The 12715-nt window shown below is 40.9% G+C and overlaps 1 protein-coding gene across 4 annotated transcripts in view; it reads right to left on the bottom strand.

The window, feature by feature from the left end:
- LOC141258989 (apolipoprotein L3-like) overlaps nt 1-4639 on the bottom strand; it is a 28872-nt gene extending 24233 nt beyond the window's left edge. The window contains exon 1 of one of the 4 annotated variants that reach the window (XM_073674340.1): nt 4518-4639. The gene's annotated coding sequence lies outside the window, so the exon portion shown is untranslated. The remainder of the gene's footprint in view (nt 1-4517) is intronic. The other 3 variants (XM_073674341.1, XM_073674342.1, XM_073674343.1) reach the window with 3 other exon arrangements.
- Nucleotides 4640-12715: the final 8076 nt, after the last annotated feature.

The following is a 12715-nucleotide window of genomic DNA, read 5'->3' as shown; positions in this document are numbered from 1 at the left end:
GTGGTTTACATGTTAATGACCAGGCCAATTTTTGCAATTCTGACCACTGTCACTTTATGAGGTAATTACTCTGGAACGCTTCAAAGGATCCCCCTGATTCTGAGATTGTTTTTTGGAACCAAAAATTTTTTTTGTTAGGGAGCTATAAGAGTTAAAAGTTGACCAGCGATTTCTCATTTTTCCAACAAAATTTACAAAACCATTTTTTTAGGGACCACATCACATTTGAAGTCACTTTGAGGGGTCTTTATGACAGAAAATACCTAAAAGTGACACCATTCTAAAAACTGCACCCCTCAAGGTGCTCAAAACCACATTCAAGAACTTTATTAACCCTTCAGGTGCTTCACAGGAATTTTTGGAATGTGGAAGAAAAAAATTAACATTTAACTTTTTTCACAAAAATGTTACTTTAGACCCAATTTTTTTTATTTTCGCAGGAGTAACAGGAAAAAATGGACCCCAAAATTTGTTGAACAATTTCCCCTGAGTATGCACATACCTCATATGTGGGGGAAAACCATTGTTTGGGCGCACGGCAGGGTTCGGAAGGGAAGGAGCGACATTTGACTTTTTGAATGTAAAATTTGCTTGAATAATTAGCGGATGTGCCCCTGATGTGCCTAAACAGTGGAAACCCCCCACAAGTGACACCATTTTGGAAACTAGACCCCTCAGGGAACTTATCTATATGTGTGGTGAGCACCCTGAAACCCCAAGTGTTTTACAGAAGTTTATAACATGGAGCCGTGAAAATAAAAAAATCTAACTTTTTCCACAAAAAATGTTTCAGCCCAAGGGTAACAGGAGAAAATGGACCCCAAAAACTGTTGTGCAATTTCTCTTGAGTACGCCAATACCACATATGTGGGGAAAATACAGTGTTTGGGTGCACGGCAGAGTTCAGTAGGGAAGAAGCACTGTGTGACTTTTTTAACGCAAAATTGGCTGGAATCGAGAGCGGACGCCATGTCGCGTTTGGAGAGCCCCTGATGTGCCTAAATAGTGGAAACCCCCCCAAGTGACCCCATTTTGGAAACTACACCCCTCAAGGATTTTATCAAGCGGTATAGTGAACATTTTGAACCCAGTGGTACGACACAGAATTTGATAACATTAGCCCATCATATTGAATAAGTTGTCATTAGTCTTGTGTTCAGCAAGTGCTACTTGAGTTTGCATCGGGTACTCAGGTAAGCACCATGTATCGTGGGTGCTCGAGTGACATGCTCGAGTCCCCGGCCACATGTTTCACGGTTATTATACACTTCTTCCCCTGACATCACCCCTACCCTAATACAAAATACCAAGGATTGTTTGTCTGCTGTGTCTAACATCATGTCCTCCCTCTATCTTAAACTGAATCTCTCCAAAACTGAACTTCTTGTGTTTCCCCCCTCTACTAACCTAACTCTACCTAACATCGAAATTACCTTGGAGGGTTCAACCATAACTCCCAAGCAGCAAGCCCGCTGCCTCGTGGTCATATTCGACACTAACCTTTCCTTTACTCCCTATATCCGATCACTCACTCGCTCTTGTCACCTGCATCTTAAAAACATCTCCAGAATCCGATCTTTTCTCACTTTTGAAACTGCTAAAACTCTTACTGTCGCTCTTATTCACTCTGGTCTGGACTACTGCAACTCTCTTCTGATCGGTCTCCCTCTTACCAAAATTTCCCCTCTCCAATCTGTCCTGAATGCGGCAGCCAGGGTCGTATTTCTGTCCAGCCGCTTCACCGATGCCTCCACCTTGTGCCAGTCATTACACTGGTTACCCATTCGCTACAGGGTCCAATATAAAGTCATTGCTCTCACCCACAAAGCTCTCCACAGTTCTGCACCACCTTATATCTCCTCTCTCATCTCAGTCTATCGTCCTACACGTGCCCTCCGTTCCACAAATTACCTAAGACTAACAACCCCCATAATCCGAACCTCGCACCTCCGGCTCCAAGACTTCTCTCGTGCTGCGCCAGTTCTATGGAATGCTCTACCCCAGACGATCCGATTGATGCCTAGCCCCGATGTCTTCAAGCGCGCTTTAAAAACCCATCTCTTTAAACAAGCCTACCACCTCAAATACCCAGTAAACTAACTTTCCCCTGTTCCCTCCTAAATACTATTCAGAATCTGCTCCCTACTGTTCATCTGTCTCTACACCCTCCATGCACACAATAACGGCACTCGGTAATTGAGTATTGCACTTGAATATACAGGCTGATGACCGGATCATACAGCTTTATATGATAATCCCGACTTATTATAATTGCCAGACCTGAAATAACAAGCACTTTCCACCTATTGTGTCCCCCCATTTCCTTGTAGAATGTAAGCTTGCGAGCAGGGACCTCACTCCTGATGTTTAAACTGTCTCACCTTGTATTGAATTTATTGTTTGTACATGTCCCCGCTTAATTGTAAAGTGCTGCGGAATATGTTGGCGCTATATAAATAAAAATTATTATTATTAGACACCCCAAAAAAAACCATACGGGGATCGCTCGTGCATGGCAGGCAATCCCCGTGAAAAAATTTTGGTCGCAAAGTATATGGGGCGGAGACTCGAGCATGTCACTCGAGCAACCGCGATACTCAGTGCATACCCAATGCAAACTCAAGTAGCGAGCACGTGCGCTCAACACTAGTCGCCATGTCGTCATCTTTTTTTTTTTTTTACTTTTGAAAAAAATCTCAACCCTAATCCCAACCCTAACCCTAGCCCAACTCTAACCCTAGCCCAACCCTAGCCCAACCCTAACCCTAACCCGAGAGTTTATTATTTACACCGTTCCTCGTGTGGTATAAATGATTAGACGACTGTATTCTTCGGGTCGGTGCGATTACAGCGATACCAGAATCATATGGGATTTTCATGATTAAAAGCTGTCACTCACTAAAAGATGCATTTTTTTGTAAAATCTAGTTTTTGCATCGCCAAATTTTGAGAGCTATAATTTTTCCATATTTTGTCCAACAGAGTCATATGACGGCTTGTTTTTTGCAGGAGGAGTTGATGTTGTTATTGGTGCCAATTTCAGGCACGTGACCTTTTTTGATCGCTTTCTATTCCGATTTTTGGGAGGTATAATAAACAAAAACCAACAATTCAGGAATTGTTTTTTTATTTTTAGTTTTTTATGCTGTTCCGCGTGTGGTAAAATTGATAAGGCAGCTTTATTTTTCGGGTCAGTACGTTTACAGCGGTACAACATTTATATAGTTTTTCTATGTTTTGGCGCTTTTACACAATAAAAGCTATTTTATAGAAAAAATTATTTTTTTGCATTGCTTTATTCTGAGAGCTATAACTTTTTTATTTTTCGGGTGATGGAGCTGTATGGAGGCTTGTTTTTTGCGGGACAAGATGACGTTTTCAGCGGTACCATTTTTGTTTATATTCGTCTTTTTGATCGCGTGTTATTCCATTTTTTTTTTGGCGGTATGATGATAAAGCATTGTTTTTTGCTTCATTTTTCATTTATTTTTTTTACCGTGTTCATTAAAGGGGTTAACTAGTGGGACAATTTTATAGGTCAGGTCGTTCCGGATGCGGCGATAGCAAATATGTGTACTTTTATTGTTTTTTTTTCATAATAACATTTATTGATGGGTAATTATATTTTTTATTTTTGGTGGATTATTTTTTTTTTATATTTTTACAACTTTTTTATTTTTTTTTTCACTTTCTGACACTTATTTTACTTTTATTCTTTGTCCCACTATGGGACTTTCACTTTTTTTATTCTGATCGCCTGTATAGCACAGGGATGGAGCACCATCCCTGTGCTATACAGGCTGTCAGCGCTGCAGATGCAGAGAGATATTTTGGTCATGCACTGCGCATGACCAAAATATCTTCCTGCTGTCTGGTGACCCGGATGTTGTCATGACGACATCGGGTCATCATGGCAACATCCGGAAAGCCGAGGCAGATAGCGCTGGAGGACGGCAGGAGAGGTGAGCATCCCGATCACCTCCCATTGCCACCGCAATGCTGCGATCGACTTAGATCGCAGCATTGCGGGTGTTAATGTGCAGGGAGCACATAGCACTGGGTGTCAGCTGTGACAATCAGCTGACATCCAGTGGCGATCGCGCCGCACAACCTGTGTGCGGGCGCGATCGCAAAGACGTATTAATACGTGTCAGGCTCTTAAAGCCAAGGGCGCAGATACGTATTAATACGTCTTGGGCTTTAAAGGGGTTAAACACATATAACACACTGATGTAGCACAGATACCATCTGTGTGCTGTATGTGTTTTACACGGACCCATAGACTTGTATTGGTCCTTGTCACCTGTGCTGCCGGTAAAAACCGCTGAGAAGTATTTGACTGAGAAGTATTTGATTATTACAAATGCAACAATCCTTACAGCTGCCAGCATTCCACAATATCTCATTACAGGATCCATTTGTGAATTTAGTTTGGTAGAATTAGGGATCTCCTTTTAGTGCACAGATTATTAGCATGTATTGATTGTATTATAAAAAGTAGATAGATGCATACTTACCAGGACGTATCAGTGTAGAAATGTGAGCTGAAATGTAAGTGAAAGTAAAAGAGAAACTTTTCAACAAATGAAACTCCACCTACTGTGTATGTGTCATAGACTGGGCTTGGCTCAGTTACCTCATCTCTATACTATGCCGCCCCCAGTGATCACTCCCAGCTCTATTCACCAACACTGACCCCCTCCAGTGCTGCAGAAGACTACAGCTGAGGGACCTATAAGATAGCTGTGATCATAAGCACATGGCTGCTATTCTATCATGTCCACAAGTCCTGCAGATATGGGGTTAGTCTGCAGGTTAATAGTTGTCCATAGCTGTGCGGCCGAAGGATTTACTGCTGCCACTCACTGAATACTGATCAGTGACTATGACTGAAAGGCGGCAGCTGCTGGGGGCGATAAAGTTAACTAACTCCCAGTATCCCTGCTCCTAATAAGGCAGCAAAGCTTTGGAACGTTATTAACCTAAAGATTAACCCCATAGCTGCAGGTTGATATCATTTGAGGACATGACAGGTTCCCTTTAATGGCATATGAATATCATAAAAAATGAAAAAGATTAATTTTTTTTATTGCCTAAATGCCTCTGCAGGGAAAATGTGGGATCAACAGTACAGCACACATAGATGAGTAGATGGACAGCAGTGCTCTTGGCTCTGGACCCATGCCCTGATGCTTAAGAAAATATGTAAGCCATTATTTATTGGATGTGTTGTGCATCATCAAAATCTACTGCAATACATGATGCTGCCGATGGGAATCTCTTTAGTACCAATCCCTTACCACTCAGGGGAGACTTTGAGGCAGTGGGTCAGGAGCAGAGGCGTAGCTAGGGTTTTGGTTCAGGGGGGGGGCGAAACTTCTGAGTGGGCCCCTAACCAGGTAACCCTGCTTACAGAAATAGTGGCGCACCCAGATAGTGGATGTAGGAAAACCTCAGCAGATGACCACGCTGTTACTGAAAATAATCTCTATACAAACACCAGCACTGATATTACTGCCATATGGTAATATATGTTGATAGATGCCAGTCCTGCATAACATATAACAGATCACAGCACAGTTATATGTGGTGACTTACAGCTGACGGTCTTTCTGATTAAATTGTTCACTTTTCCCATCTTTTCCATCTGGCCCAGACCGACACGACGACTTCTCCAGCCAGGACTCAGAGTCTGAGGTCTGCAGAGATCACAACGAAGACACATTTGACTCCTTACATTTCAGGCCCCGTCCCCATCTATTCCCAACCTGCACAAACACCTCATCCTGCTGATAATCCAATACTGAGCCTCTGTTGCTGTACATGTCCCTATTACTGCACCTGCTGTGTGCTCTCAAGATGGTAAAAAAACCCTTTAGAATATAGTAATGCCGCGTGCAAGTGCCCTAGAAAACAGTGACCACATTTTGCCCCCTAGAAAGTAATAATGCCCTCTGTGTGCCCCTCTGACAGTCACAATAACCTGAGTTCCCCTATAACGATAAGTGCCCACTTAACATTTAATAATGTCATGAGTCTCCCCCCATGTACAGCTCCCCTCTACACAGTATGATGCTCTCCTATACACAGTATAATGCCCCCTCACTGCATAGTACCCAACACACAGTATACTGACCCCTTAGAATCCTCCAAACTTATGTCTCCAACACTGTATGATGGCCCCCACACTGTGAAAAGACCCCACATTATCTCCCACACTGTATGATGGCCCCCATACTGTGCAAAGACCCCACATTATCTCCCACACTGTATGATGGCCCCCACACTGCACAAAGACCTCACATTATCTCCCACATTGTATGATGGCCTCCACAATATACAAAGACCCCACATTATCTCCCACACTGTATGATGTCCCCTACACTGTGCAAAGACCCCACATAATCTCCCACACTGTATGACCCTAACTAATCCCCACACTGTATAAATAACCTCCATATAGTATAATTTGCCAGATAGTCCTCAGTATAGTATAATGCCCTCCCCATAGTCAGAGTCTGTAGCATAATCCCCCCACCCCTCATAGACAGTCTGTAGCATAATCCCCCCACCCCCCATAGGCCATCTGTAGCATAATCCCCCCACCCCCCAATAGGCAGTCTGTAGCATAATCCACCCACCCCCATAGACAGTCTGTAGCATAATCCCCCACAGGCAGCCTGTAGCATAATCCCCCCACCCTCCATAGGCAGTGTGTAGCATAATCCCCCTCACCCCCCATAGGCAATCTGTAGCATAATCCCCCAACCCCCCATAGGCAATCTGTAGAATAATCCCCCCACCCCTCTATAGGCAGTCTGTAGCATAATCCTGCACCCCACCATAGGCAGTCTGTAGCGTAATCTCCCCCTTCCCCCATAGGCAGTCTGTAGCATAATTCCCCCCATAAGAAAAAATAAATAAATAAGCACAATACTCACCTCTCTCTCCTCCTGGTTCCCCCGCTGCTCTGAGCGTCCGGCCAGCACACATCTTCAGCACAGTGGGCCGAACGGCAAGTGATGACGACAGTGATGTCAGACACAGAGGATGCTATGGGGACTGATGGGAGAGGGAGCACCGCGGTGAATGGTGGGGGGGGCCGATGCTGGCACTGGGGGCCCCACAGCGCCATAGCGGCCACCAGGCAGTGCAGGGACATAGAGTCTCCCTGCTCTGCCCAGAGTGTAACTGTAGCGGCGTGCTGTTCACGCCGCTACAGTTACAATAGTGTAGCTCCGGGTGGGCCCCCTCAGAGCGCGGGGCCCAGGGCGACTGCCCCCTCTGCCTCCCCAGTAGCTGCGCTACTGTTCAGGAGGATGCCAAACAATGCCATGGATGTCAGCACATGGCATACAGTCAGGGTCAGACTGGGGTTCCTAGGGCCCACCAGGAGAATTGACTCTAGGGGCCCACACTACAGCATCCGTAAACGGTTGTATTACTCGTTCATTTTTCGGCCTCTCCCACTAAAACGTGTGCCTTTTAGCAAACTATACAGGGTGTAAAAGAGAATTGTATTGTGTAGTGCACTATATCAAAGTGTTTCTTGTTAACCAACTTATTTATTGTAGTTAAAAGAATCTGTAATTTACAATCAGTAGTGGTTTTTCTCACACATGGCCATTCCTTGTCCTAGGTAAACCACCCAGTCCCTCAGCCAACTTAAACAATTTTCAAAGTGAAGAAAAAGTCATAATCACACAGGCTCACTGCGCATGCGCTTTAACACGCTATGTTCCCAGCGCATGCGCAGTGAATCTGCTAATCACAGAGCCTCACTGCGCAGGCGGCCGGACATATACAAGTGCGCCTGCGTCCCACAATATCAGCGCTGGCCGGGAACAGGATTCAAATACATGGACGACGTCAGCAGTGAGTGAATGCTGCTCCCGCCCTTGACTGAATATGACAAGCACGCCCCTATGACTGACAAGGCAGGTAAGATATAAGTATATTAAAAGTTATAAATTCATTATAGCTGCACCGATTTTCATGAAAACAGCTTGTTAATGATGCACATTGCATCACTATCTACGCTATGGGGGCAGTGTAGAGGGCAGCTAGGATGCGACAGGTTCTCTTTAAAGTGTGAATGACTTGATGCTGTCCCCGCATCATCCCTGCAGTAACAAACCTACAACTCCCAGCAGGCCCTGGAGGATTAAATCTGACAGTGCATGCTGGGAGTGGTACATATTAGAGGGTAAACCACTCAAATTATTATTATTTTACATCTTATTTTAGCAGTGCAGTGTGTATATACAGATACTGAGAATTACACCCAGTATACAGGACAGGAGAATTGGTTCTATCCAGTGTATATACTGTATATACAGAATAATACATACACAGAGAATTACACCCAGTATACAGGACAGGAGAATTGGTTCTATCCAGTGTATATACTGTATATACAGAATAATACATACACAGAGAATTACACCCAGTATACAGGACAGGAGAATTGGTTCTATCCAGTGTATATACTGTATATACAGAATAATACATACACAGAGAATTACACCCAGTATACAGGACAAGAGAATTGGTTCTATCCAGTGTATATACTGTATATACAGAATAATACATACACAGAGAATTACACCCAGTATACAGGACAAGAGAATTGGTTCTATCCAGTGTATATACTGTATATACAGAATAATACATACACAGAGAATTACACCCAGTATACAGGACAAGAGGATTGGCTCTATCCAGTGTATATACTGTATATACAGAATAATACATACACAGAGAATTACACCCAGTATACAGGACAGGAGAATTGGTTCTATCCGGTGTATATACTGTATATACAGAATAATACATACACAGAGAATTACACCCAGTATACAGGACAGGAGAATTGGTTCTATCCAGTGTATATACTGTATATACAGAATAATACATACACAGAGAATTACACCCAGTATACAGGACAACAGAATTGGTTCTATCCAGTGTATATACTGTATATACAGAATAATACATACACAGAGAATTACACCCAGTATACACGACAGGAGAATTGTTTCTATCCAGTGTATATACTGTATATACAGAATAATACATACACAGAGAATTACACCTAGTATACAGGACAGAAGAATTGGTTCTATCCAGTGTATATACTGTATATACAGAATAATACATACACAGAGAATTACACCCAGTATACAGGACAGGAGAATTGGTTCTATCCAGTGTATATACTGTATATACAGAATAATACATACACAGAGAATTACACCCAGTATACAGGACAGGAGAATTGGTTCTATCCAGTGTATATACTGTATATACAGAATAATACATACACAGGGAATTACACCCAGTATACAGGACAAGAGAATTGGTTCTATCCAGTGTATATACTGTATATACAGAATAATACATACACAGAGAATTACACCCAGTATACAGGACAGGAGAATTGGTTCTATCCGATGTATATACTGTATATACAGAATAATACATACACAGAGAATTACACCCAGTATACAGGACAGGAGAATTGGTTCTATCCAGTGTATATACTGTATATACAGAATAATACATACACAGGGAATTACACCCAGTATACAGGACAGGAGAATTGGTTCTATCCAGTGTATATACTGTATATACAGAATAATACATACACAGAGAATTACACCCAGTATACAGGACAGGAGAATTGGTTCTATCCGATGTATATACTGTATATACAGAATAATACATACACAGAGAATTACACCCAGTATACAGGACAGGAGAATTGGTTCTATCCAGTGTATATACTGTATTTACAGAATAATACATACACAGAGAATTACACCCAGTATACAGGACAGGAGAATTGGTTCTATCCAGCGTATATACTGTATATACAGAATAATACATACACAGAGAATTACACCCAGTATACAGGACAGGAGAATTGGTTCTATCCAGTGTATATACTGTATATACAGAATAATACATACACAGAGAATTACACCCAGTATACAGGACAGGAGAATTGGTTCTATCCAGTGTATATACTGTATATACAGAATAATACATACACAGAGAATTACACCCAGTATACAGGACAAGAGAATTGGTTCTATCCAGTGTATATACTGTATATACAGAATAATACATACACAGAGAATTACACCCAGTATACAGGACAGGAGAATTGGTTCTATCCAGTGTATATACTGTATATACAGAATAATACATACACAGAGAATTACACCCAGTATACAGGACAGGAGAATTGGTTCTATCCGGTGTATATACTGTATATACAGAATAATACATACACAGAGAATTACACCCAGTATACAGGACAGGAGAATTGGTTCTATCCAGTGTATATACTGTATATACAGAATAATACATACACAGAGAATTACACCCAGTATACAGGACAACAGAATTGGTTCTATCCAGTGTATATACTGTATATACAGAATAATACATACACAGAGAATTACACCCAGTATACACGACAGGAGAATTGTTTCTATCCAGTGTATATACTGTATATACAGAATAATACATACACAGAGAATTACACCTAGTATACAGGACAGAAGAATTGGTTCTATCCAGTGTATATACTGTATATACAGAATAATACATACACAGAGAATTACACCCAGTATACAGGACAGGAGAATTGGTTCTATCCAGTGTATATACTGTATATACAGAATAATACATACACAGAGAATTACACCCAGTATACAGGACAGGAGAATTGGTTCTATCCAGTGTATATACTGTATATACAGAATAATACATACACAGGGAATTACACCCAGTATACAGGACAAGAGAATTGGTTCTATCCAGTGTATATACTGTATATACAGAATAATACATACACAGAGAATTACACCCAGTATACAGGACAGGAGAATTGGTTCTATCCAGTGTATATACTATATATACAGAATAATACATACACAGAGAATTACGCCCAGTATACAGGACAGGAGAATTGGTTCTATCCAGTGTATATACTGTATATACAGAATAATACATACACAGAGAATTACACCCAGTATACAGGACAGGAGAATTGGTTCTATCCAGTGTATATACTGTATATACAGAATAATACATACACAGGGAATTACACCCAGTATACAGGACAGGAGAATTGGTTCTATCCAGTGTATATACTGTATATACAGAATAATACATACACAGAGAATTACACCCAGTATACAGGACAGAAGAATTGGTTATATCCAGTGTATATACTGTATATACAGAATAATACATACACAGGGAATTACACCCAGTATACAGGACAGGAGAATTGGTTCTATCCAGTGTATATACTGTATATACAGAATAATACATACACAGAGAATTACACCCAGTATACAGGACAGGAGAATTGGTTCTATCCAGTGTATATACTGTATATACAGAATAATACATACACAGAGAATTACACCCAGTATACAGGACAGGAGAATTGGTTCTATCCAGTGTATATACTGTATATACAGAATAATACATACACAGAGAATTACACCCAGTATACAGGACAGGAGAATTGGTTCTATCCAGTGTATATACTGTATATACAGAATAATACATACACAGAGAATTACACCCAGTATACAGGACAGGAGAATTGGTTCTATCCAGTGTATATACTGTATATACAGAATAATACATACACAGGGAATTACACCCAGTATACAGGACAGGAGAATTGGTTCTATCCAGTGTATATACTGTATATACAGAATAATACATACACAGGGAATTAGACCCAGTATACAGGACAGGAGAATTGGTTCTATCCAGTGTATATACTGTATATACAGAATAATACATACACAGGGAATTACACCCAGTATACAGGACAAGAGAATTGGTTCTATCCAGTGTATATACTGTATATACAGAATAATACATACACAGAGAATTACACCCAGTATACAGGACAAGAGAATTGGTTCTATCCAGTGTATATACTGTATATACAGAATAATACATACACAGAGAATTACACCCAGTATACAGGACAGGAGAATTGGTTCTATCCAGTGTATATACTGTATATACAGAATAATACATACACAGAGAATTACACCCAGTATACAGGACAGGAGAATTGGTTCTATCCAGTGTATATACTGTATATACAGAATAATACATACACAGAGAATTAGACCCAGTATACAGGACAAGAGAATTGGTTCTATCCAGTGTATATGCTGTATATACAGAATAATACATACACAGGGAATTACACCCAGTATACAGGACAAGAGAATTGGTTCTATCCAGTGTATATACTGTATATACAGAATAATACATACACAGAGAATTACACCCAGTATACAGGACAGGAGAATTGGTTCTATCCAGTGTATATACTGTATATACAGAATAATACATACACAGAGAATTACACCCAGTATGCAGGACAGGAGAATTGGTTCTATCCAGTGTTTATACTGTATATACAGAATAATACATACACAGAGAATTACACCCAGTATACAGGACAGGAGAATTGGTTATATCCAGTGTATATACTGTATATACAGAATAATACATACACAGGGAATTACACCCAGTATACAGGACAGGAGAATTGGTTCTATCCAGTGTATATACTGTATATACAGAATAATACATACACAGAGAATTACACCCAGTATACAGGACAGGAGAATTGGTTCTATCCAGTGTATATACTGTATATACAGAA

This window comes from Phyllobates terribilis, unplaced genomic scaffold (genome assembly GCF_046119375.1).
Source record: "Phyllobates terribilis strain yellow unplaced genomic scaffold, ASM4611937v1 Scaffold_3__8_contigs__length_932513732, whole genome shotgun sequence".
NCBI lineage: Eukaryota > Metazoa > Chordata > Amphibia > Anura > Dendrobatidae > Phyllobates > Phyllobates terribilis.
The sequence above is the reverse complement of the archived record's forward strand: the minus strand, read 5'-3'. Positions and strand labels throughout refer to the sequence as shown.